The following is a 9673-nucleotide window of genomic DNA, read 5'->3' on the forward strand; positions in this document are numbered from 1 at the left end:
CTGACAGGCTCTGCTCGGACCCACACCTGTTACATTGTAATGCAAAGGGAAGTTTAAAAACACTAATCATAGTGTTTTTAATAGATGATGTTTTAATAGCAATAGATGATCAAATTAAATGTATACCCCACATAAAAAAATAGGAGGACCAAAAAAGGCCACCATGACTAAACAGAGTAAAAGAGGCGGTTAGAGGCAAAAAGGCATCCTTTAAAAACTGGAAGTCAGATCCTGCTGAGGAAAATAGAAAGGAGCATAAACTCTGGCAAGTCCAGTGTAAAAGTATAATTAGGCAGGCAGAAAAGAATTTGAAAAAGCAATTAGGGCCTTGTCTAGACTACCAAGTTTTGTCAATGCGAGCTACGCCGATCAAAGAGCGGGGTAATTACATCGCTTGTGCATGTTCACACAATGTTCCTTCTGTCAGCGGAGCATGTCCACAGTTGGTGCTCTAGCATTGACAGTGATAGCAGTGCATTATGGGTAGCTATCCCGCTGTGCAACTCGCCACCTTCTGCTGCTAGAAGTTGTGAGAAGGTGGAGTGTATCGCAGTGCATCATGGGTGCGGGCTCAACATCCCATGATGCCATTTTTTCTGTCCCATCATTCCATGTGTTTCATGGCATTTTTCAACGGCCCATTTACTGTGTGCCAGCCATCTTTGTCTGAAAGGATGGCTCCTGCATTGCTTTCTACTGTTGTGTTCCCTGTTATAAACACATTGCAGCTGGTCATGCAGCATATCATGAGCACCCAATATGAACAGGAATCAGAGCTGCCTGACCTGCTGCATGCCACGGAAAGAAACACCACCAGATTACTTTTGGCATTCATGGAGCAGTTGCACACAGTGAACTGTCGCTTTGGGGCTTGGGAAACAAGCACTGAGTGGTGGGATTGCATTGTTATGCAGTCCTGGGATGACGATCAGTGGCTACAGAATTTTCAGATGCGGAAAGCCACCTTCCGGGGACTGCGTGCGGAGCTCGCCCCAGCACTGTGGTGGAAGGACACCAAAATGAGAGCTACCCTCTCGGTGGAGAAGCACATGGCCATCTTCCACATGGCAATCGCAACTCCAGACTGCTATCGGTCAGTCACAAATCAGTTTGCAGTCATGAAAGTCCACTATTGGGGTTGCATTAATGCAAGGGTGCAGGGCCATTAATTGCATCCTGCCACGAAGGACTGTGACTCTTGGAAATGTCCATGAAACAGTGGATGGTTTTGCGGCAATGGGATTCCCTAACTGCAGTGGGGCAAAAATGGCATGCATATCCCTATTTTGGCCCTGGACCATGTTGCGATGGAGTACCTAAAAAGAAAGGGGTACTTCTCTATGGTATTGCAGGCGCTTGTGGATCACCATGGGCATTTCACTGACATCAACGTGAGGTGGTCAGGGAAGGTGCATGACCCACGCATCTTCAGGAACACTGGCCTGTACAGAAAGCTGCAAGCAGGGACTTTCTTTCCAGACCTGAAAATGCCAATGGGGGATGTTGAAATGCACATAGCGATCCTGGGAGACCCACCCTACCCCTTACTCCCATGGCTCCTGAAACCTTATCCGGGAAACCTGGACAGGAGCAACAATAGGCTGAGCAGGTGCAAAATGACCATAGAATGTGTATTTGGCAGATTAAAAGCATGCTGGTGCTGCCTTTATGGCAGGTTAGACCTAATCATGTGCTCTGTAATATTTGTGAGGCTAAGGGGGAAAAGTTTCCCCCAGCATGGAATGCAGAAGTGGATTGCCTGGCAGCTGATTTTGAGGAGCCAGTTACCAGGGCTCTTAAAGGGGCAAAGGGGGGGGGGGGCTGTTCGAATCAGAGAGGCCTTGTGGCTCCATTTTGACAATGAACAATAGTAATACAGCTCTGCCCTGCTTTGTTAACTTGCTGCCGCCATGCATGACAATTTTAATTATTCCTGACAGTGATTTGTAGTCTGCAAATGATCCAGTTGCCACTGTGTAGGAGACAAAGATTCTTTCAGAGAGTATGTTTTTATTAAATACAAAATAACAACACACACGCTTGGGGGGAAGGGAGATAACAGTGAAGGGCAGGGTAGGCTCTCATACCTATGTGCAAGTCCAACTATCATTTTGGAAACTGTCCAAAGGGATGGAGTGAATGGAGTAACAAGACAGGCCGGGAGGTTGGAAGGAATGTGTGGGAGGAGTTTGGGGAGAGCATGGCAAGCAGTTCGGTATTGGCTGCGAGGGGGGAGGAGGCGAGCACGCATGAATTCAGCCTGCACTGTAATTAGGAACTTCAACATCTCCATTTGGTCCTCCATCACTTTTATCATCCGCTCCTGGCCCATTAAAATTCACTCCTGGCTCTCGTTTCTGTCCTGCCTATTTTATATTTGTCTTTTTAAATTCTCTCTCCGTGCCCTGAGTTCTTGTTTATTGTCCTCTGAGGATTGGCGCACCTGTCAAAACATGTCCTCTTTGCTCCTTCTCAGTCGCTTCCTTATCTGGTGGAGGTGGTCCACCGATGTGTAAGGGGTTCCCCTGAAGGTCACATCTCCAGAAGCACAAGAAAGAATAAACAAACATGATTGTTAATGCACTCACAGCATAGTAAGATGCACCTCTTTTTATGAATCAGTTTCTCACTGGCACTTGGCAAGCACAGAGCTCGGCCAACGCCCTGAACATGATGAGCTCAGCCCGGGCGGCTTCAGACTGGGTCCCTATGCTACTCGCCTGTGTGCCACTTTAGTCCCTGCACATGTGATTGCTGATTGACGTGGGAAAGTTTCCTACAATGGGGGAAAGAAGATAGCAGCTCTGCGCCAAGGAACCTTCAGCAGAGGATTAGCAAGTACCTCCAGGAAAGTTTCCTAGAGAGCTCTCTGGAGGATTCCCGTGAAATCTCGGTGTGCATTAACACACTGTTCCACTGAACTGCTTAGCTGTATGGGCCAAACACATGCAAACACAGCTAGCCTTGTACATTTCTATCCCTTCACCCACTTCTAGACTATAACAAAGCAAAGGACAGCTCTACCTCATATGACCGAGCAGCATTAACTTAAAAAGATCACTTACCAGAGCTTCCCTCTCCTGCATCATGCACGCCAGAGACTGAGTGCTGGGACTGGCTTGAACCCTCCGGGGTTGAGAAGAGCTCCTGGCTGACCCTGTCGCCTGTTCCATCTTGTCCTCCAACTCGACCTCCTTGTCCACGACTTCATCCTCAGGGCTGATTCTGCTGTCCACTGTCTCCAATCCAGCCGGAGTAGCCACAGGCCTTTTGGTGGCAACCCCACATCCACCACCAAGAATGGCATCCAGCTCCTTATAGAATTGGCAGGTCTTCAGCGCAATACCGGAACGATTGTTTGACTCCCTTGCCTTCTGGTACGCCTGCCTCCGCTCCTTGATCTTCGCACTGCACTGCTGCATGTCCCATTCATAGCCCTTCTCCAACATGCCATGGGAAATCTGACCATTGGTATTGAAGTTCCTCCAGCTGGAGTGGAGCTGGGACTGCACAGCCTCCTCTCCCCATATACTCAGCAGATCCAGCAGCTCCGGTGTGCTTCAAGCAGAAGAGCGTTTGGAGCGCGGAACTGCCCTAGTCAGATGGAGCGTTGCCATATGAGCACACCACGCTGAGCAAACAGGAAGTGGAATTTCAAAAATTCCTGTGCCTTTAAGGGGAAGGGACAGATGCCTGTATATCTGGATGCAGAGTTTGAACTGTTGACCAGAGCAGTCAGGATGGACACTGTGGGACATTGCCTTGAGGCCGTTTACGGTGACATAACCAAGCACAGTGTCTACATTGACACTTTCACTATAACTGTGCAAAAAGCTCTACACCTCTGATAGAGGTGGTTTTATTTTGTTGGCAAAGCATGAGTTTTGTCAGCAGGAGGAGCATTGTAGTGTGAGCACCTCCACTGTTTTGTCGACGAAAGCTGACTTTTGTCGACAAAACTCTGTAGCGTAGACAAAGCTTAACTGTGGTATGTAAATTATTGTTTAAATCAGCGTCTGTACCACATGAATGGACGCTAGCTAATGTAACGCCGATTTTTTAAAAAAGGCTCCAGAGGCGACCCTGGCAATTTCAGGCTGGTAAGCATAATTTCAGTACCAGGCAAACTGCTTGACATTATAGATTCATAGATTCTAGGACTGGAAGGGACCTCGAGAGGTCATCGAGTCCAGTCCCCTGCCCGCATGGCAGGACCAAATACTGTCTAGACCATCCCTGATAGACATTTATCTAACCTACTCTTAAATATCTCCGGAGATGGAGATTCCACAACCTCCCTAGGCAATTTATTCCAGTGTTTAACCACCCTGACAGTTAGGAACTTTTTCCTAATGTCCAACCTAAACCTCCCTTGCTGCAGTTTAAGCCCATTGCTTCTTGTTCTATCCTTAGAGGCTAAGGTGAACAAGTTTTCTCCCTCCTCCTTATGACACCCTTTTAGATACCTAAAAACTGCTATCGTGTCCCCTCTCAGTCTTCTCTTTTCCAAACTAAACAAACCCAATTCTTTCAGCCTTCCTTCATAGGTCATGTTCTCAAGACCTTTAATCATTCTTGTTGCTCTTCTCTGGACCCTCTCCAATTTCTCCACATCTTTCTTGAAATGCGGTGCCCAGAACTGGACACAATACTCCAGTTGAGGCCTAACCAGAGCAGAGTAGAGCGGAAGAATGACTTCTCGTGTCTTGCTCGCAACACACCTGTTAATACATCCCAGAATCATGTTTGCTTTTTTTGCAACAGCATCACACTGTTGACTCATATTTAGCTTGTGGTCCACTATAACCCCTAGATCCCTTTCTGCCGTACTCCTTCCTAGACAGTCTCTTCCCATTCTGTATGTGTGAAACTGATTTTTTCTTCCTAAGTGGAGCACTTTGCATTTGTCTTTCTTAAACTTCATCCTGTTTACCTCAGACCATTTCTCCAATTTTTCCAGATCATTTTGAATTATGACTCTGTCCTCCAAAGCAGTTGCAATCCCTCCCAGTTTGGTATCATCTGCAAACTTAATAAGCGTACTTTCTATGCCAATATCTAAGTCGTTAATGAAGATATTGAACAGAGCCGGTCCCAAAACAGACCCCTGCGGAACCCCACTTGTTATGCCTTTCCAGCAGGATTGGGAACCATTAATAACAACTCTCTGAGTACGGTTATCCAGCCAGTTATGCACCCACCTTATAGTAGCCCCATCTAAATTGTATTTGCCTAGTTTATCGATAAGAATATCATGCGAGACCGTATCAAATGCCTTACTAAAGTCTAGGTATACCACATCCACAGCTTCTCCCTTATCCACAAGACTCATTATCCTATCAAAGAAAGCTATCAGATTGGTTTGACACGATTTGTTCTTTACAAATCCATGCTGGCTATTCCCTATCACCGTACCACCTTCCAAGTGTTTGCAGATGATTTCCTTAATTACTTGCTCCATTAACTTCCCTGGCACAGAAGTTAAACTAACTGGTCTGTAGTTTCCTGGGTTGTTTTTATTTCCCTTTTTATAGATGGGCACTGTATTTGCCCTTATAGTCAAGAACAGAATTATCAGACACAGAGATGAACACAATATGTTGGAAAAGAGTCAACACAGCTTTTGTAAAGGGAAATCATACATCACCAATCCATTAGAATTCTTTGAGGGGGTCAACAAATATGTGGACAAGGCTGATCCAGTGGATATAGTGTACTTGGATTTTCAGAAAGCCTTTGAGAGGGTCCTCACCAAAGGCTCTTAAGCAAAGTATGCAATCATGGGATAAGAGGGAAGGTCCTCTTCATGGAACAGTAACTGATTAAAAAACAGGAAACAAAGGGTAGGAATAAATGGTCAGTTTTCACAATAGAGAGAGGTAAATAGCAGGGTCTTCCAAAGATCTGTACTAGGACCAGTACTGTTCAACATATTCATAAATGATCTGGAAAAAGAGGTAAACAGGTGGCAAAGTTTGCAGATGATACAAAATTACTCTAGTTAAGTCTAAAGCTGATTGCGAAGAGTTACAAAGGGATCTCACAAAACGGGGTGACTGGGCAACAAAATGGCAGATAAATACAAAGTAATACACACTGGAAAACATAATCCCAACTATAAATACAAAATGATGGGGTCTAAATTAGCTGTTATCACTCAAGAAAAATATTGGAGTCACTGTCGATAGTTCTTTGAAAACATCTGCTCAGCATGCAGCAGCAATCAAAAAAGCAAACAGTGTTGGGAACCATTAGGTAAGGGATAGATAAGACAGTAAATATAATGCCACTATATAAATCCATAGTATGCCCACACCTTGAATACCATGTGCAGTTCCAGTCGCCCAATCTCAAAAAAGATATTAGAATTGGAAAAGGTACAGAGAAGGGAAATAAAAATAACCAGGGGTATGGAACAGATTCCATACAAGGAGAGATTAAAAAACTGGAACTGTTCAGCTTGGAAAAGAGACAACCGAGGGAGACTATGACAGCAGTCTATGATATCATGAGTGGTGTGGAGAAAGTGTTATTTACCCTTTCACGTAACACAAGAACCAGGGTCACCCAATGAAATTAATAGGGAGCAGGTTTAAAATAAACATAACCAAGTTCTTCTTCACATAACACACAATCAACCTTTGGAATTCATTGCCGGGGATGTTGCGAAGGCCAAAAGTATAGCTGGGTTCAAAAAAGGATGAGAAGTTCATGGAGGATCGGTCCATCAATGGGTATTAGCCAACATGGTCAGGGGTACAACCCCATGCTCTAGGTGTTCCTAAGCCTCTGACTGTCAGATGCTGGAACTGGACCACAGGGGATGAATCACTTGATAATTGCCCTGTGCTGTTCATTCCCTCTGCAGCATGGCATTGACTCGTCAGAAGACAGGATGCTGGGACAGATGGACCATTGGTCTGACCTGTTATGGCCATTCTGCTGTTCTTAAGTCAATAACAAAGGCTATGGAGAGGTTTAGGAAGAAGTGAACAAAATGCTTTTTAAATGTAAAACCATCATTGACAGACTATTGTGACACAAAGTAAATACATTTTGAAATACGGTAGTTGAAACTCAGTACCTTTGGAGAATTTGAGTATCTCCTCCAAGAGTAGAAGGCATTACTAACATTTAATGCAAAACCCTGCACCACTGCAGGCAATAGAGATGTCTTATTTGATGTACAGGAGATCCCAAAGGCTAGGTGGATTTTCAAACATACAAGAAACAGTGCCTGTTCTCCAAAGAGCTCACACTCTAGAAAGGCACTTGAAACATGTATTAACCATCTCGTGTCTCAAACCAGCCATTATTAGCAGTTGGTTGTTGGCATCACAGTTGCGGGTCTTGAGAAGTGACTTGAAATAAGAGACGTGGTAATGGTCTTGCAGTGGGAAGAATGCACAAAGGACAGCTGTAGAAGCAAGCAAAACCGGCAGTTGACACTGGAATCATCCATGTAGCAAGAGAAATGCTCTTCAGCTACGAAAGGAGAAAAGCCTATGTTCCAGTTAGATTTTGTAAAAGTGAGCTTTCTTTTAATTATAAATATAATTTAAAAGCAACAGTGGAAAGTTAGTGCTGCTGAAAGGTGTTGGCTTGAGATCACTGTGGCCTGAGCCCTCCCTTTAGCCACACAGCAGGCAAAATAAGCAGAGTGAGCGTTCCTCATACTGCCTGAATCCTGCTTTAGCGGGACCTCATTTAGGGGTAAGAGGAATTCACTCTCCATAGCAATTCATTTGTTGGTCTCTCTTCTGAGGCTGCCAACAAGTGGTCAATTAGCATTTACTTTTTTGTGGCATGAACACTCATTCTCGAAGAACTAGACTGAGGTCATGTTTTTAATTAAGGCTACCAGAATTTTATTAGCAATCTCAGCTTTTTACTATCATACTTCACCTTTTAATTGGAACCCTCCAGTGGATAGATCAGTGGTTCTCAACCAGGGGTACGCATACTCCTGGGGGTACACAGAGGTCTTTCGGGGGTACATCAACTCATCTAGCTATTTGCCCAGTTTTATAACAGGCTACATAAAAAGCACTAGCGAAGTCAATACAAACTAAAATGTCATACAATGACTTGTTTACACGGCTCTATATGCTATACACTGAGTACACTATTTATATTCCAATTGATTCATTTTATAATTATATGGTAAAAATGAGAAAGTAAGCAATTTTTCAGTAAGTGTGCTGTGACACTTATATTTTTATGTATGATTTTGAAAGCAACTTGTTTTTAAGTGAAGTGAAACTTGGGGTACACAAGACAAATGAGACTCCTGAAAGGAGTACATTAGTCTGGAAAGGTTGAGAGCCACTGGGCTAGACGACTAGGCTACACTGCCTGCATAATATTTGCACTCAGGACAGTAGGCACTTTCAGTGGAACAGTGGCAGGCTGCAAACAGTTAAACAAAATTTGGTTGAGCTTTCTTCTATAGTTTGATCACTAATATTGCCTTTGCATAGCTTTTTTTTTTTTTTTTAAATCCTAGATATAATACTGGATATAATATCCAGCCATTGGATATTACTCCTGAAGAACTTATTAGCTAACTTTGTTCAGATTTCAGACCAAAAACCCAAGTGAATTTTGAACTCTGCAGTTTTGTTTTGTTTTTTTTAAGAAGCTTCTACAACTGTGTCTATTTCTCTCTTCTGTCCCCAAACAAACAATTTGAAAGTTCATAAAGGAAGAAGCATGTGATATATTTTAGCACTAGAGGTGTTAGAACTGTAATGGTTGAGTTTCCTGCTGCTGGGCTGTCTCACCCACAAAGTATGTGCGGTCTTCAGGATGGAAGACAGAGCTACTGTCTGCCTTCAGATACCCTTGAGCTTCAATGAGAATTGCATGCACCAGCATGAGAATGATTGTTACCAGACTAAACCAATTTCCTTCCGACCTTAAATAAATGCCACTCAAATAGTAATTCTATCCGTTCTTTGCCACCTGTCCTAAGCAAAACATGCCACATTACTGTGAAGTTTAGTTACTCATTGCTACAGATAAACTATCATGCAAACCTGACAGTGAATTGTATAATGCGGAAATAAGTCTCAAACTAGATGATATGGGATGTGTAAACAGATTTGGGCGACAAAATATGCCATTTGTTATTGCACAAAACCACACACAAATGTTTAACCAAATGAACCCATTTAATACAGGCACCAAATTAACCATTGTTAACAGTCTGATCTCCAGGAAAAATTCATACCTCCCCTTGGGGAAGTTGTATCTTGAATAAGATGCAGTGCTGACAGACAATGGCAGTAAGTTCGGCTCATGCATTAAAAAAACCAAACAGTCCAACTGAGATAATGAATGGTAATTCTGCTGAGCATAGTAAAAAGGACACATTTCCAAACCCCTCCCCACCTGCTCTCGTCTAGATAGGCACTCCACAGTTCAGTAAAAAAATGAAAACAGTACAAAAGAGTGTAAAACTAATACAAATCTAGTGTATTCTTCACAAGTCTAGCCAGCCAGCTCTTTTTGTGAATCCTGGAGGAATACTTTCAGCAGGATTCCACAGAGCATCATCGTTGGCAGTTTAACACAGTGACATTAAGGTCTCAATTTTCTGGTCATTGTGGGTTGAAAGGGTAAAATTAAGCAGGCCACTCAGCCTTAACCTCATGCCTTATGACAAGAGACA

Source organism: Emys orbicularis, chromosome 1 (assembly GCF_028017835.1).
Source record: "Emys orbicularis isolate rEmyOrb1 chromosome 1, rEmyOrb1.hap1, whole genome shotgun sequence".
Taxonomy (NCBI): Eukaryota; Metazoa; Chordata; order Testudines; family Emydidae; genus Emys; species Emys orbicularis.